General features: G+C 47.8%; 1 pseudogene; it reads left to right on the top strand.

The window, feature by feature from the left end:
- Positions 1–738: 738 nt before the first annotated feature.
- LOC147970772 (uncharacterized) lies at positions 739–1782 on the top strand (annotated as a pseudogene).
- Positions 1783–14351: the final 12569 nt, after the last annotated feature.

Consider the following 14351-nt stretch of genomic DNA (forward strand, 5'->3'; position numbering starts at 1 on the left):
GAGGGTCTTGAGTTTGTGTTGGTGAAGATGGGCCATGTTGGGCCCCACTTTGATCCACGCCGCAGGCCGCAGGCAGGCAAATCTGGGGACCCCCGTTCCCAGAACGCCGACAAAGTTGTTCCATCTTCAGTAAATGGCAGTGACAATGATGCAACTAGCCCTGCAGGCAACATTAACCTATGCATCCGTGTGGAGTTGAAGAAGGATGTTGTTCCGGAGACTGATTCTGGAGTACAAGCTGAAGTAGGTGACACCGGCAGCAACAATGGTTAGTCTGCTCCATGAGTTATTTAAGTTAGTCGTTGTTTGAATTCATTGTGAGTAATCTATGGCACTTAATTCATGTTAATTTCTAGAGAATGTTAGTTCATTTTAACTGAAAGTATTTCATTTCTTGTTCTGAATATTCTGCAGTAGGCTCAAATGCTAAACAAAATAAGAAGCGAAGATGGTACCCAAACAATCAAAAGCAAGAAATTTATGCCATGCTATTAGAGCGGACAAATGGGCGTACTAAACCAAGGGGTGGTTGAGGAGGTGGCAGAACTTTGTCAAGTTAATTACCGGACTGTTCAAAACATATGGTTGAGAAGCAAGCGAGCCGGTGGTATTCATGGAGTAGCAAACAAAAGGGTGAAAGATTGTGGCCGCGAGAAGATAGCATTTGATTCGGATGCTATAAAATAGATTGATTTGAGCAAAAGAACTACGCTTAAAGATCTTGCTAATGAGCTTCAAATGGTGAAGACAACATTATGGAGAAGGTTGAAGGAGGGCAGACTAAAGCGCCATACAAATTTAATTAAATCTACATTTACTGATGACAATAAGCTAGGTCGGATTCAGTTAGGTTTATCCATGTTGTATGAGCTAAGCGTGCCTGAAGAACCCACATTTAAAGGCATGTACAATGTCATCCATATTTATGAGAAGTGGTTGTACCGCACTAACGGTACTCAAAACTACTACTTGGCACCTGATGAAGAGGAACCCTATCGCAGCACACAGAGCAAGGGATTTATTGAGAAAGTGATGTTCTTAGCAATGGTAGAAAGGCCTCATTATGATGATGATGGTGTCATGACATTTGATGGCAAGATTGGAATTTGGCCGTTCACATATCACGACTTTGCAAAGAGGTGTATCCCTTACAGAGAGAGGGGGAAGAGGTAACCAAGGTTTTGCCGTCGGTGACAAAGGATGTCAGTAGAGACTATATGGTGAATAAGCTTCTACCTGCCATCAAGGCTTTGTGGCTGGCTTCAGAACGTAGACGCACAATATATATTCAGCAAGATAATGCAAAGACCCATATTTCCGTGAATGATAGTGTGTTTTGTGTAGTGGCACAGGCGGATGGATGGGACATTAGGCTTACATGTTAGCCGCCCAACTCACCTGATTTGAACATTCTTGACTTAGGTTTCTTTGCGGCACTTTAGGCTCTTTTTAAGAAGATGTCCCCCGGTAAAATTGCTGATATTGTTGCGAAGGTGAAAAAAGCATATGACATACCCGGCCGAGAGAAGCAACTGTATTTTTCTGACCCTTCGGTCATGCATGCACGAGGTACTGAAGCAGAAAGGAGGTAACCGGTACAAGGTCTCGCACATGAGGAAGTCATTTCTGGCGGCACTCAAAATGCTTCCGGACGTAGTACCCTGCGATGCTGATGTTGTAATTGCTGCTATTGAGGCCCTTCCAGATGCTTGGTGTACTTCTTGTTGCTTGTTATCATTGAATTTAAACTTACTCGTACTGTACATCAACCACTATTGTTAATCTTAGCGAACTCGCTGTTCTGGTGTTTTGTGATGTTTATTATTCCAAGCCATCGATTAATCCTAGTGAACTTGATGTTCTTTGTTTTTTTGATGTTTACGACTCCATGCCATCGACTCTTATCGAACTCATTGTTCATTGTTTTGTGAGTAGCACGTGGTAAGTAACAAGAACAAACAGAATGAACTTCATTCATGCCACTAATTATTTGTGTATGATGTCACTTAACATATTCATGCAATACAAAAAAGACTTTTGGCACCATTACAATTTATGAAATCACACCAAACGTTGACTGCAAAACAAGGATTAGTTGCGCCATTGATTGCATGGTCATTTCTTCATCATCTTCGAATCATACGATGTCATCAAGGACTTTAGTATGAAATCCCTATATGATTCCATTTCTAGGGGTACCTACTCTGGCATTGTATCCGGGGCATAAAGTCGTTGCACATGCACTTCACATGCTTTGGCAGCTTGCAACTCTTCAAACTCTAAATCAATGGTTTCATCATCGCTATCGACCTCATCAAATTTGATGTCCTTGCCATTCACTGCATCGATCTTATCGTCCTCCTCGCTATACTTGTGCTTCCCTTGATCGAAGCCTCCAGTTGTAGCACTAAAATTAAGAATAAGGGATGTCATACACGTACACATATCAACAGGAAGTATAGTTAGTCACAAAGCTATAAATGGAACTAACCCGAACTCTATAATTTTGCTTGACGTGACAGATATTCCATAGCTACGGCAAAGGTCAGTGAGCCGAGCATTGCTTGACTTGCCATGTTTAAATTTATGTCCCATGATGCGTAGGGCTACAGTGCTGCACACTTCATGGCCTCGCCGACAGCGGCGATTCCCGCCTTGGAAGAAGTCGCACACAAGATGTCGAGCACCATTTGTGCGCAATAACCTGGCATGTTAGACAGGTCCGACATCGTCCGTGGTCGCTTCATGAAAAATCTGCTCGGCGAGCTTGATGTCGCTAGACAACGCAGGGGAGGAGGTCTTCGCGAGACACTGGCCGCGATCTTCTACCTCGCTAAACACACCCAAGGACTCATCCGTTTCTTCCACCTGACTGAACAATTCCATAGCGGGATCATCCTCTTGGCTGAAAACATGGAGCAACGAGTTGAACCTTTCTTCCTCTAGCGTTAACGCATCCATGGTGGATGAGAAAGGATGTGGCTTGGAATTTTTTGTTCGTCAGATGTTTTCTATTTTCTAGCCTAGAGAAAGGCTTCGATCTGGTGAAGAAATACGTTCTGTACGCTCGCCCACAGGAAATAGTAAAAAAAGGATAGCATGGTACGTGAGGATCTTTTTCCTAACTAATGATAGGAGCATTTAATTTGGAACGAATGCATTCATGGGTTGGCTTGATTTTAGCGTGAGGAGGCTAGCTTCCATGTACGTGATGGTGGAGGGGTAGAAGAGGGATTATAGAAGATTACATCAAATACACCTTACATTGTGGAAAATTTGTAAAAAAAAGAACCTTAGATAAAGGAAAGGAGGAGTACTTCACAGTGTATTCCCTTAGGCCCAAAGATGGCGAAGTTGTCGACATTCACATAACACCACCAGGGGAATCAACAACATACATAACATCAAAATATCGAACGAATACCAAATTCTCATGATTACTTATCACAATACTTCTCCCATGTGCTCAAGAATAAAATTAACTACTCAAAAACATATTCATGCTCAAAATCATAGGGGTATTCAATAGAATAATACATTTGAATATATGATCTTCCACCAAATAAACCAACTAGCATCAACTACAACATGTAATCAACACTACTAGCAACCCACACGTACCAATCTAATGTTTTGATACAAAGATTGAATACAAGAGATGAACTAGGGTTTGAGATGAGATGGTGTTGTTGATGATGTTGATGAAGATTGACCCTCCCATGATGAGAGGGTTGTTGGTGATGAGGACGGCTTCGATTTCCCCTCCCGGAGGGAAGTATCCCTGGCGGAATCTCTCCATCGGAGAGCAAAAGTGCTTCTGCCCAAGTTCCGCCACGAGACAGTGGCGCTCCGTCCCAAAAGTCCTATCCTTATTTTTCTAGGGAAGTGGGCTTATATACTAGAAGATGGGCACCGGAGGATGGCCAGGGGCCCCACTACCCACTAGGGCGCACCCTGGTGCATAGCGGGCACCTGGGTAGCCCCCTCTGGTATTTCTTTTCTCTAATGATTTTTATATATTTCAAAATAAATCTCCATAAAGTTTTAGATCATTTGGAGATGTGCAAAATAGGTATCTCTGACATAGCTTTTACAGGTCCAGAATTCCAGCTGCCAGTAATCTCCCTGTTTGTGTGAACCTTGCATATTATGCGAGAAAAGGCATTAGAATTTCTCCATAAAGTGTTATATTGATTGAAACACTATAAATAACATTAGAAAAACATGATGCAAAATGGACATATGAGTAGACAAACACATCATCCATCATGATGGTTCTCTTCTCTGGCACGTAACCATTAGAAGCAAATGTGCATGAATGATATGATGCAACAATGGCGATATTCATGGCACTCGGCATATGGTGAAAAGATGGGAGACAAGTATTGACGGTGTCCTAGATTATGGGGTGCCAACCATGTCAGCCCATGTTCCTCGGATTGGGCCGATGGGCCCTCATTCATTCTCAAGAAGGACTTCGGAGGCTATACGCAGGAGGCGTGATCAAGCCTACATCTACCGAAGACTTGTCGTATACCCCAAGACTACTCCTGCCGTCTCACACCTAGATGTCGACCTTATAACCCTAGATACCCAACCCGGCGTGTATATAAGTCGTATGGTTTAGCCCATATAGGGGACATCAACAAAATATCATTCACCTAGCCCTAGAGTTAGACCAGATCTTACGATCTCGAGGTAGATCAACACTGTACTCGATACATCTATATCAATATAAACAAGAGCGTGGCGTAGGGTTTTACCTCCATCAAGAGGGCCCAAACCTGGGTAAAACATCGTTTCCATGTTGTTGTTACCATCTGTCCGAGATCCACAGCTCGAGACCCCTACCCTAAGTTCTGCCAGTTTTCACACCGACACTGGTGCTTTCATTGAGAGTTCCGCTGCGGGGTTAACAGAAGGATCGACGGCTCATCTACAGATCAACTGCAGCAATGGCCGCGGGATTGTTTACGCCCCCAGAAAACTTGTTGTGTTCGGCACCATGATCTTCTGCACCGACTCTATTGGCCATCTGGCGTCCGTCGAAAACTACACCCCATGTCGGATCATGAACTTTGGTGGCCCGCAAACTTGTCATGTCAGGCTGGATGACCGGCCTAACCTCCTTTGGGGACATTGATCCAGGAACCTTGGCGTCACCAAAGAGCCCCGTGTAACAACTCTGGACGGTCCCCTCTTAGTCTCTAGCCCATACATCGATTTGGCTCCCACCTCTAAAGCTAAGTCAGGCTTAGAGCCGACCCTTATGCAGGATCTAGGATCACTCTCATATCCCCTTCACGCTGAAAACATGCCAACCTATACATAAGGCACACTTTGAGTCAACCATGCCTATAGCCAAGCCATAAAATCCGAAGAGCTATCCCACCTCAATGAGATGCTTGACTGTATCCAGAGAATGTCTATCTCGGACGGTAAGACTTCGGCTTATGATTAGATCGGACTTAAGGACAACGATCGGGAAATTTACATACCACCCACCACCCACCTAGTCACTATGGTCGATGACTTAACCGACTTGTTGGACTACGACGAGGCCACGGACATAGATGAAGATGCCAATGGCCCCATAGAAAACACCTTGCCTTTGATAAACACTGGCAGGTGGACCTATGATGTATACATGGTTGATACTCCCAGATCTCCTCCAAGGCATCGACAGAGACGCAGAACGGGTAACAATAGGTAACCAAGTGGCAATAATGTTACCGCCGATGACGGCGACGCAGTAGCCGGTGACGCTGATATCCCCGAGGAGGACTCTCAAGCCTCCTAGTGTGGAATGGCAATCGCTAAGGAAACCCCGAGGATTTAGATCCCGACAACCTCTTTGAAGGGGCCGATGACAATTACATGCCGGAGTCAGAGGAAGATGAGAGCCTCGGCACCGAGGACTACATGGTCACGGAAGACACTCTCGAATAAGAGCGCTTCCTACGGGACCTCATCCCCACCGCTCGGAGCATGAAACGTGAGCAGCAACTGCAAGCCAGCATAGATGTGTTGAATGAAAAGTGAGACAAAGTACTCTTGTCCGAACAACGTCTCGAAGACCGACGCTCTAGTGCACTGAAATCATACCCATGAAGGCGTCTACAAGCCTGGCGAGGAGCCGCCCAAACGCCGAATACAACATGCCTAGCACCCCCGGGAGAGATAGCAACAAGCCTGGTGAGGAGCCGCCCAAACGCCGAATACAACACCAACGATCCAAGGGGCGTCGAGGCAGGGAAAGCAATATAGGCAGTGGAGAAGATGACACCCCGGACAATGCGGAAGACCTCGGCGACCCGCCCCCGAGCAACAACTTGATGGATCAGAAGGGCATGGGGCTCAGTATAACCCCGAGGACCCCAATGACACCAAAGATAGTAATTATTTGTCTTTCTCCGAAGAGGAGGTCAGCCTCGGAGCCGAGGATTTCATCGTTCCGGAGGATCTACCGGACCAAGAGTGGTTCAAACAGCAACTCATAGCCACTGTGCGAAGCTTGAAGAAGAAGCAGCAGCAGCTGAAGGCTGAACAAAACACCCTCAGTGATAGATGGACAAAAGTCCTGGCAGCCGAAGAAGGGTACGACTATGAATAGCAAACCAAAAGCTACTCAAACCGGAAGCAGCTCCCACATTTTGACTACGAGGCCCTAGCACCCGCACCACCAAGATATACACAGGCAGAACGGCCAGACCGCCCCCCTTGAGGAAGGGATAGGCCAGCTCAAGAGGCCGAACACCCACCTGCCCCCTTGTCACAAAGGCATGGAGGCAACACAGCCAGAATACCAATATGATCTCCTACACGACCTGGCTATTAGAGAAGGGTAGACAAGATCCATCTACGGATCTTGAGATTACGCCCCAGCTGGACAGGTGAGATACCAAACATGGCGCGACCAAAATGATAGATTTCGGGAGCATCCCCGGGCCGATATGACAACTGATCCCCGGCGTGATGTAGCCTAGGTCAGGGGCACCACTCATCCGATGTGCTTCATGGATGAGGTAATGCAGCATCAATTGCCCGAAGGGTTTAAACACGTAAACATTGAAGAATACGACGGGAACACAGACCCGAGCATATGGATCGAAGATTTTCTTCTCCACATTCATATGGCTCGAGGAGACGACCTCCACACCATAAAATACCTACCACTTAAGCACAAAGGACCAACCAGGCATTGGTTCAACAACCTCCCTGAAAACTCCATAGGGAGTTGGGAAGAGCTCAAGGATGCTTTCAGTGCCCACTTTCAAGGCACTTATGTCCAGCCTCCGGATGCCGATGACCTGAGCCATGTGGTCCAACAGCTCGGTCAATCAGCCTGATAGTTTTGGAATCGGTTTTTGACAAAAAAGAACCAAATTGTCGACTGCCCGGATGCTGAAGCTATAGCTGCATTCTAGCATAGTATCCGGGATGAATGGCTCACACGCCAACTTGACCAATATATGCCCCGGATGATGTTGGCACTCACCTCTCTCATGACCCGCTTTTGTGCATGAGAAGACAACTGGTTGGCTCGGATAAGCACCAACCTCGAAGACTCCGACACCTCGAAAGTCGGAGATGGAAATGGGAAACCACGGTGCAACAAAAATAAATGCCGCCAAAACTGTAGTGAAGCCGAAGACACGACAGAACATCTGGACAGGCCCACTAAGTTGGACACAATTCTGGACAGGCCCTTCCAGATCCACAGAACATCTGACAAAACCGGCAACCACACCAACGTAGCAAGGACGACGGGGAACCCCACAGGCTGAACAATGGGGGCCAGAAATAGTTCTCCTGAGGTAAAGATGGTGAATACGATCTATGTGACCCATATACCCAAGAATGAGCAAAAACGTGCACTCCGGGATGTCTACACCATAGAGCATGTAGCCCTAAAATTTAACCCATGGTCGGCATGCCCGATCACTTTCAACCGTAGAGACCATCCGACCAGTATCAGTCATGGAGGATCAGTAGCCCTGGTTCTTGACCCTATTATCGATGGGTACCACCTCACTATAGTCCTCATGGACGGAGGTAGTAGCCTCAATCTGACTTATTCAGATACAGTGAGGAAAATGGGTATTGACGTATCAAGCATTAAACCTAGTAACACTACTTTCAAAGGGGTAATCCCGGGCATGGAGGCCTGCTGCTCGGGCATCCTCACTTTGCAAGTAGTGTTCGACTCATCGGACAAGTTCCGTAGCGAAAACTTGATCTTCGACATTGTCCCTTTTTGCAATGGCTATCACACACTTCTGGGCCGAACAGCGTTTGCTCATTTCAACGATGTCCCCCATTATGCATACCTAAAGTTAAAGATGCCCAGACCTAAGGGTGTCATGACAATCAATGGCAACACGGAGCGCTCACTTCGGACTAAGGAACATACACCGACTCTAGTAGCCGAAGTCCAAACCAGCATTGAGGGGCCCAAGTATCAGCCCGCCGTCAAGGCACGGGAAACAAGGGAATGAGCCCGTGCTCTATATCCATTTGAAGAGCCTCCCTAAGATCGGATTAAATAGGGGTACACCCCCCACAGCATGCCCAACCCACTCACACACCACGTGCCTCGTTAGCACAACTTCACGCTCAAGATACCATGGGCTGCCATGGGCCTGAACTAAACCAAATGCCAAGTGCTCGGCTTAACCGAGCTATGGTCACACACGTCTTCAGACGCCAACAGGTACCATCTAGGACCTACCCAACATGAAGCTAGAACAACACGACGACCTCCCAAGGCTCCTCGTCAAGGGCCTATCCAAATAGAAGCAAAGGCGCGGACGTGCAACATGGCATAGTAGGGACATCAACCCACGCATCATGGCCCCATGTCAACCTTTCATCTATAAAACCTTCTTCTTCTTATAAAGTGCCTATAACAGATGCCTTGACATTTCGAATTGTACGGATAGACGTCAGGAGCTCATTGGAAATAAAAACCGTCTTCTACTATCCTCTAGCAGTCATTTATATTGCACCTTTTTCTGCTCTTCGACTAGTTCGACATACATTTTCTCTGAGATGCAATCGGCTAATCGACAAGGGGCTCGACCATAATACTCGCGCCGTGCATCAAGTCCAGCACTAATTTTTCTCTATGTGTTCGGCGTCTCGGATATTGCATTATATGAATTGGTTCCGAATTATGTCTTGGGTCAATAGGTGGGTTACCTGGCTCCTGTGTTTACCTTCTTACATTTCCCACATTCAGCTAAGAAGATAAAGGGAAAACCATTGCGATTGTAATTCTGGCTAGCCTGGTTAAGTACATCACCAAAGAAAGCCGAAAACTGACTGTCATAATAAGCGAGAACTGGTGTCAAACCCAAAATCGATAGCGATTACCCCATGTTATATGAAGGGTTTGCCTTTGCACAAATCATGTGTTACATACCTCGGCTCTCTCAAACATCACAAAACACAAGGGGCTAGTCACTAGCCCCCACAGTCAACCTCCTATGGCTTAGTGTAAGTAATAAAATTGCATAGTCCGATTGCCTTGTTTCCCTCATACACTACCGCCTCCGGGCACCGAGACGTTGGCTATGGGTCACAATGCAAAGGACGAAAGACCCCTCATAGCATCTACATGGGGGCTGAAGCCGATGACTGGTCACTTTCAAGTTCAAAACGGCCGCACATGAGTCAAACTAAATAAAAAAGATGCACCTATGATAAACCATACAGAACAACCGCATTCTGAAGCAAAAGGTCCAATAGTAATTAAACACATGATAGTTCATTCATTCAAGGATTACATCTTTGGGATACTGGTCCTCGATCGCCCGAGCACCATCTATCATGATGGGGAAATACCGTTCGGGACATCGATTCTCCTTTCTAGTAGGAGGGGGACTGGTGACCATCTCAGCTGGCTTGATCTTGGGCCAGTGCACCATGGTCTTTGCGAAGGCCATTCGAGCTCCCTCAATGCAGACAGAGCGCTTAACAACGTCAATCCCGAAAGTCGCATCACGCAGCTTCTGCACCAGGCCAATGTAATTACTCGGTATTGGCTCTGCAGGCCACAGCCAGACACAAAGGTCCTTCATGGCCGGTTCTGCCATCCGATGCAGCTCCATCAGTTGCTTCATCTAGTTTCTCAGGAGGGGAGGGTGTTCGAGCACTTGGAATTGTGCCCAGAACAACTTGTGTTTCAATATCACCCTCTCGAGATGCATAATACCTCGCTGTGTCCACAGCCCTCCTCGGGAGCTCCGAATACTTTGCAGCACCATGCCCATTAGGGAACGGTGCTCCACATTGATGGAGGAGCTATTCAAAGCCTCCTCCATTACATTCGGCCACCCAGCCGCTATCCGATCGCAGGTGTTTAGTGCTAGTGGCGGGGCCCCTGCTCCCCCTTCAACGGAGGACCAAATTGATGCCTCTGAAGGCCTAGGGGGATCCGGAGCCATTTTTCGGGAGGGCTCGGGTCGGCCGGACTCCCCCTTCTTGCTTCCTAGGAGGGATCCCCCTCCTAGTCATCAGTGATTGAGGTATTGACCATGGCCATGACCTCGTCGCCACCTCCCGTGTCCGGGCAGGGAGGGGTCCTTCAAGACAGTACCTCCATGGCCTCCCAGTGGCCAAAGGAGGCGTAGGGCGCGACATGGTCTCACTCTCCGCCGGTTCGGCTGACGGAGAATTCCCCTCCGAGACTTGGTCGGTAGGGACGTCGCGTGGTGGACTATAACATAAAGTACACACAAACTATAGATAATAGACAAAATAAAACAAGTGCCCAGGAATCTCCGGATCCGTACCTTTCGGCGGGGAGCTTGGCTCTGGGGTTCCTCTTGGGAACCTGTTCGGACACTGCATATTCCTCTTCGGAATCCAAGCTGTCATCAAGTAGGACCAACTTGGGCCTGCGTTGCTTCTTCGGGGCACGGGGGGGGGGCTGCTCCTCGACGTCTTCTGTTGCCTCCCTCTTCCTCGTATGGGAGGAGCCTCTCTCCTCTTCGTCGTCCTCGTCCTGCTCCCTCGGGGGCGGAGGGAGCTTGGGTCTCCCCAGACTTAGTGTCCGGATGTGCTCTTGAGCAGAGGCTTCTCTGGTCTCCCTCACCTCGCTCTTCTTCTTCTTCTTCTTCTTCTGCTCTTTCCTTTCCAGCACCTAGTACGGCACCACGATCAGCATATCCTCTAACAGAGTTGACGGTATTCGGGTTGCGGGGCCGGGCTGTCCATCTACACAGCTGTATCGAGCCAGCCCTGGAAGAAGGGGAAGAAAGAGTCGGGTCTCTTGTTGAAGAACGAATAGACAAATACAAGATAGTAAAAGCCTCATTACCTTCTTAGGGGGGCTCAGAGTCGAGGCCGATATTCTCCTCCTTGGCCGGCCACTCCTTCTGGATTTGAATAACACCTTCCATAGCTTGTCATGGTGGTTCCATATAAGTGAAGCATGGTGACAGGGTCTTCGGACTTGTAGGCCCACATTGGGGCGTCCAGTAGCAGGCAAGGGAGGTGGCGGCGGCAGAGCATCATCTGAATTATGTTGGTCAACTTGGCGCTCGGATTTTTCATGTTGATGATGTGCTTCTGCAGCAGCTCCACCTCTACGGGAGACCCCCAGTCAAGGCCCGTCTTGGTCCACGAGGTTAGGCTCACCGAGGGTCTGGATCTAAATTCGGGGACTGCCCCCAAGCTACATCGCGTGGCTCCGTGATGTTAAACCACTCTTTCTGCCAAACTTTGATAATATCTATGAATGTGCCCTCCGGCCACTCGACCTGGGCGAGCTTGCTGACCATCGCTCCCTCATAGTCTACCTAGTGGTCGTCGATGATATTTGGTTTGGCATTGAAGATCTTCAGCCACAGGACGAAATGGGGCTGGATCCAAAGAAAGGCCTCGCAGACGATGATGAAGGCCAAGATGAGGAGGAAGGAGTTCGGAGCCAGATCATGAAAATCCAGCCCATAAAAAACATTATCCCCCTAACGAAGGGGTGGGGCGGGAAGCCTAGACCCATGATGAAATGGGGTGACGAACACCACCCTATCACCTGGTCGGGGCATCGGGATGGCCTGGACCTCGTCTGGAGCTCGGGTGAGCAACGTTGGCCGGATGGTAAGCCACGCGCTTCACATCTTTGATATCCTTATTGGTGATGATGGAGACCTCCCACTTGCCTCCCGCGCAGCATCCGGTCATGGCTGATTTGAGGGAAGAGTTGGTTGGGATTCCTTGAGGAAAGATGGGAAGATTGGGAAGGCGATGTCAAGAGGAAGGAGAAAGTGTGAGGAGATAGCTATGGTCATTTCCCTTTTATAGGCTGCCGTAATACCAAAGGTCCATTTATTGCACCACAGACCTCGCCAGTTCCGGATATAATCGTGGCATTATGCGTGAATGTGATAACCCAAAACCATTGATCATATCCCTTAAAGGGTGGGCACGATCTCCGCCTTGATGGGACGTGCCAATGGAGGTGCTGCCTCAAACCACGAATCGAGCTTTCACAATGGTTCGACGTTTATGACCTGGTGTGACCCTTCGCTCAAAGTTGTGAGGCGAGGGCACTATTCACACTTGGACAGTTGGCCTTCGAGTCTAAGCAACATCTGCAATTTGGATTCCGAACATTACCTGGTTAGCACATGGCTGAATTCCACCTTAGCAGCTCTTGGAACCTGACTAAAGGAGATTATGCCGAACATGAAGAAGGAGAGGAACTCACCCCGCAAGCCGGAGACATCGGGTGTATAAAGATCTCAAGACACTATGAAGCACCGGCGTTGGAGGCAAGTTCAGGGGCTACTAAGGAAGTCCTAGATTAGGGGCGTCCTTGTCGTGCCGGTCTATCTCTCATGGGCCAGACGGTTGGGCCACACTACCAATTCTAGAAGGCCGAACTATGAGGAGACTCCCTATCTGGGCAGGAAGCCTTGGGTGCCTTGGTGTGTCCTCCAAGTCTAGATAGATGATTCGGCATGCTTATTCTTTCTGTGTAAAAGACCATGTGTAACCCTAGTTCTCCTCATGTCTATATAAACCAGAGAGTTTAGTCCATAGAGGCTAGAACAACAACCATCATACTACTCGCCTAGGGTTTTAGTTCATCTGATCTCGTGGTAGATCGACTCTGTAATCCTCATATACACTTCCAATATAATCAAGCAAGACATAGGGTTTTACCTCTTAGAGAGGGCCTGAACCTCGGTAAACATCGTGTCCTCCGTCCTTTGTTCCCCATTGATCCAAGATCCACAGCTCAGGACCCCCTGCCTGATATCCATTGGTTTTGACACCAACACCGACCCCCTAGAGATCAGGAAAGACCAATGCAGGAAAACCACAACACTTGGCCGGATCCACGCCGTTATGGCAAGGACCTCGTGGACTACCTAGACCCTCACGGCGTTCAACGTCACATCAAGGCAAAAAGGGCACCTCCTTGGCCCATCTATGGATCAAGAGGACCCGTGATGACTGATACGTCTCCAATGCATCTATAATTTTTGATTGCTCCATGCTATATTATCTACTATTTTAGACATTATTGGGCTTTATCCACTTTTATATTAATTTTGGGACTAACCTATTAACCAGAGGCCTAGCCCGGAATTGCTGTTTTTGCATGTTTTAGGGTTTCGAAGAAAAGGAATATCAAACGGAGTCCAAACAGAATGAAACCTTCGGAAACGTGATTTTCTCATCAGATAAGATCCAGGAGACTTGGACCCTCCGTCAAGAAAGCCACGAGGTGCTCACGAGGGTAGGGGCGCCCCCCCTAGGGCGCGCCCCTTGCCTCGTGGGCCCCTCGAAGCTCCACTGACGTATGAGTGGAGTAATAGTAGTAGATGCAGAGTCGTTCGGTCTACTTGTCTCGGACGTGCTGCCTATATATATGGTCATACCTAGATATTCTCATAACTATGCTCAATTGTGTCAATTGCTCAACAGTAATTTGTACACCCACTGTAGATTATGCTATCTTGAGAGAAGCCACTAGTGAAACCTATGGCCCCTGGTACTTTATTTACTTTGCATCTTTATACCAAAAATACCAAAAATATTATTTATCATCTCTATCAGATCTCACTTTCGTAACTGACCGTGAAGGGATTGACAACCCCTAAGCGCGTTGGTTGAGTTGAGCTATTGTTTTTGTGTAGGTACGAGGGACTCGAGCATAGCCTCCTACTGGATTGATACCTTGGTTCTCAAAATCTGAGGGAAATACTTACGCTACTTTGCTGCATCATCCCTTCCTCTTCGGGGAAATCCAACGCAGTACGCAAGAGGTAGCAAGAAGAATTTCTGGCGCCGTTGTCAGGGAGTCTGCGCAAAAGTCAACAAACCAAGTACCCATC

This window comes from Triticum urartu, chromosome 5A (assembly GCF_056163025.1).
Source record: "Triticum urartu cultivar PI428250 chromosome 5A, HENAU_Tu73, whole genome shotgun sequence".
Classification (NCBI taxonomy): Eukaryota; Viridiplantae; Streptophyta; class Magnoliopsida; order Poales; family Poaceae; genus Triticum; species Triticum urartu.